Source organism: Atractosteus spatula, chromosome 10 (genome assembly GCF_055471065.1).
Source record: "Atractosteus spatula isolate fAtrSpa1 chromosome 10, fAtrSpa1.hap1, whole genome shotgun sequence".
Classification (NCBI taxonomy): domain Eukaryota; kingdom Metazoa; phylum Chordata; class Actinopteri; order Semionotiformes; family Lepisosteidae; genus Atractosteus; species Atractosteus spatula.
Window position 1 is genome coordinate 26196931 of NC_142715.1, and position 3936 is coordinate 26200866.

The 3936-nt window shown below is 55.2% G+C and overlaps 1 non-coding gene and 1 pseudogene across 1 annotated transcript; one reads left to right on the forward strand and one right to left on the reverse strand.

Annotated features, from left to right (window-relative positions):
• The first annotated feature begins 2188 nt into the window (after window positions 1-2188).
• LOC148826731 (5S ribosomal RNA) lies at window positions 2189-2307 on the forward strand (annotated as a pseudogene).
• A 623-nt stretch (window positions 2308-2930) lies between these two features.
• On the reverse strand, window positions 2931-3094 carry LOC148826732 (U1 spliceosomal RNA). The gene has a single exon (XR_016092872.1). It is a non-coding gene; the product is annotated as a U1 spliceosomal RNA (small nuclear RNA).
• Window positions 3095-3936: the final 842 nt, after the last annotated feature.

A 3936-nucleotide genomic window follows, 5' to 3' on the forward strand; every position in this document is an offset into this window, starting at 1 on the left:
GCTGCAAGTTGATCTTCTCAAGAGCAGGAACTTTCCCTCTTTTTGCCTCAAACACATCCACACATTGTTCAAACAGAGGATAGGAAGCAAATACAACCTCAAACGCTTTCTGACCTGGGAGAGCGAAGATGAAATCCAAGTGCCGAGGTTCAAAGCCAAGTTCCTTCTGCAACACTTTTCTGCTGAACTGCATACGACCCATGAAGAGGTCATCCAAAAGCTCAAAACGCACAGCATTCTTGCCATTTCGTAAACTGCAAAACAAACACTGCTTCCGCAAAACGAGAAAACAATCCAACAACTCCACCTACAAGCTGATCAAGGTATCTCCCCTGCCAGGTAAGTATGAGCTGTACAAGCCCCTGCAAGCGGCCCGCACCCACAGCACAAAGCGCGCAGCCTAGGCCAGCTCCTCGCCCCGCACACCACCGCCTCCTGCTGGGCCCACTCTTTCGCACACTCACACGCCACACTAACACTCAAAAGGGTGGGCAAAACGAGAAAACGAGCGCGCCGTTTCCTACACATCTGCAGTCGCCAATGCGCATTAGCAGCATGTCCCGGGACGCAATTCGGCCTCATTTGCATAACACCAGCCCGGTAGATCGCTACGCAAGCTCGCGTCGTGCGCCTGCCACACACCGAACAAACACCGGAGCCTATTCGGCAATTTCCAAAAAACGGGCCTGCTCGCCTGCCCACAAGGTTTGTCTCTTAACCGCTCTCCAGAGCCTGCTGCCTTCTGTGCTGTTCTCTCGGCACCGCTGCAGCGCACACAACTCCTGCAGCGCGGGGAGAAAGTTTCCACGCTCCGCCGCAGGGAAGGCTCGCTCCGTGCGCACAAGTCCTTTCAATGCCAGTTCAACAAGTGCTCCGCATTAGCAGAGTCGGGGCTCCGGCGTGTCGCACCTCACCTCACCTCGCACAGCCCCCTCCTTGAATGTCTGGCGCTGGGCATGCCCCGCCCTCCTCCACCATATCTTATCGCGTGTGACCACCGACAATGGCCACAATGCCGGGGAATGGCACCTGTAAAGTGTTAATTGGGGCACAGGAACAGCCCGTCTCGTCTCGGGGGCCGGCTTCAAAGACAATACAGCAAACACAGCGGGGCGGGGGAAGTAGACGACACGACACATGCAGGTACATTCAGCTCCGGCGGGAACGAGTCATTTGTCGGCCTTTTCAAGTGCTGGGAGCCGAGTAATCCTTCGCTTGTATCGTTTCTCCCCGGTGACTAGATCTCACCCTGCGACTCTCGACTGGGCTCACCCACGGCAGCCCAGCAGGTGTGAGCCTAGCCGGCACCTGGATGGGAGATTCCCCCCGGAAAAGCTCAGGTTGCTGCTGCTCCTGCAAGACGTGTGACTGGGACCAGTAGGGAGCGCTCACCCTGCGGTCTGTGTGGCTTTCTTATGCCCCAGCATCCTGATGGTGACACTCTGCTGCACAAACAGGCGCCGTCATTCGGGGGAGGCGTAAAACCGAGGTCCCGACCCTCCTTGGCCATTAAGAAATCCCAGGGCGTCTCACAAAATGAGACGCAGCGGGTGTCACTCTGGTGTTAGTGTTCCCCTTTACCAATCAGTCGGGGTCTCCTCCTAATCCCCGTCTCATATGTAACAATCAATGACGAGGCCCCCCTGTCCCGCGATATTGCAGTTGTCTCCTGGCCGCTGGCTGGCGCCGTGAGATTTAGCACTCGCGCAAGAGATCGGGGGCAGAGCGCGAACGCGGTCTCCCGCCCCCCACAAAGTGTGCGCTCCAGGTTCCCTCTCAGGGCTCTGCAACACAGCGGAAAGGCAGCGAGAAGGAGCCTCTTGCTCTGACGCCGCAAGGCCACAAGAGGGCGGAGGTGCCGCGCGCCCGGCCGACGTGTTGGACTGGTGCGCTTTATGTGCTGAAATAAACACGCGACAGCCCAGAAATGTTTTGAGTGCTGTGCATTGGAGGTTTTTGTCTTGTGAAGACTTGCCTTGTGCTCCTCCGAGCAGTTTGTTTGTTCTCCTCCAGTGCGGGACAAGTCAACACAAGGGAGCACATTCGCCAACATCCAGGTACACAATGCGATTTGGAAAGAAGCTCCTTTCCAAAGAGCTGCACACGAACGATCCTTCAGTCCCGCTCGGGGGGCGCGGAGCCCCAGCCACACACAGCTTCAAGTAACGAGTCAGGCGCCATGGCTTTCGCTTGCGGCCACACCACCCTGAATGTTCCCGATCTTCTCTGATCTTGGAAGCTAAGCAGGGTTGGTTCTGGTTAGTACTTGGGTGGGAGACTGCCTGGGAATACCAGGTGCTGCAAGCTTTTGCTCTCTCGGCCAGCAGGGGTCGCCGTTGGTACCGTAGGTTTTGGGAGGAAAACCTGGAGGATGGAAAGGTGATCTATAGCCTCATCTCTAGAGATGTTTTGTTGCTATGGCATGTGTGTGACCCATATAAAAAAAAACCCATTTGTAAAACGAATATCGAAGCTGCCTCTAAATCTGCAAATGAAGATGAGTCGATAAACCACTTGTTTTTCGTATAACTATACATATATTCATTTATTACTGATTTCATTCATTGGGCACGGATACAATAGAGGTACAGCCATTCACTGTTTGATATGTCTGCACTGGTACAGAACCTAGCAATCAGAAAACGGGTGAAACTGTCTTGAGAATTAGCATACAGTACCGAGGCTCCCATGACCAAATAAAGGCTAACCTCGATAATCAGCCTAAATAATGCAGACTACAGCAAAATGTCTGACTTTGAAAAGGGAATGAATGTCCGGAAGGAGTAGCGTAACCAGCTTGAAATGCTTCTCCGGACCTCTAACTAAAAGAAACCGGGAACCAGCAGTGGCATCGACTCCTTTCGAACTGGGATCCTATCGCAGCTCGTGGTGTCATAACTCTTCCGTATCTGATATTGGACCAAGCACATCAGGGGAGAGCGCGAACGCAGTCCCCCACTACCAGAAATTATGCAGTCGAGATTCCCACATTTGGGGAATTCACAGGGGTCAGCACAGCCGGAGTGCAATGGCCGAGCCTCGCTCTGGGTGAACCTCCTTCTTGATCAAGGTATCTCCCCTGCCAGGTAAGTATGAGCTGTACAAGCCCCTGCAAGCGGCCCGCACCCACAGCACAAAGCGCACAGCCTAGGCCAGCTCCTCGCCCCGCACACCACCGCCTCCTGCTGGGCCCACTCTTTCGCACACTCACAAGCCACACTAACACTCAAAAGTGTGGGCAAAATGAGAAAACGAGCGCGCCGTTTCCTACACATCTGCAGTCGCCAATGCGCATTCGCAGCATGTCCCGGGACGCAATTCGGCCTCATTTGCATAACACCAGACTGGCAGATCGATACGCACGCTCGCGTCGTGCGCCTGCCACACACCGAACAAACACCGGAGCCTTTTCAGCAATTTCCAAAAAACGGGCCTGCTCGCCTGCCCACAAGGTTTGTCTCTTACCCGCTCTCCAGAGCCTGCTGCCTTCTGTGCTGTTCTCTCGGCACCGCTGCAGCGCACACAACTCCTGCAGCGCGGGGAGAAAGTTTCCACGCTCCGCCGCAGGGAAGGCTCGCTCCGTTCGCACACGTCCTTTCAATGCCAGTTTAACAAGTGCTCCGCATTAGCAGCGTCGGGGCTCCAGCATGTCGCACCTCACCTCACCTCGCACAGCCCCCTCCTTGAATGTGTGGCGCTGGGCATGCCCCGCCCTCCTCCACCTTATCTTATCGCGTGTGACCACCGACAATGGCCACAATGCCGGGGAATGGCACCTGTAAAGTGTTAATTGGGGCACAGGAACAGCCCGTCTCGTCTCGGGGGCCGGCTTCAAAGACAATACAGCAAACACAGCGCGGCGGGGGAAGTAGACGACACGACACATGTTGGTACATTCAGCTCCGGCGGGAACGAGTCATTTGTCGGCCTTTTCAA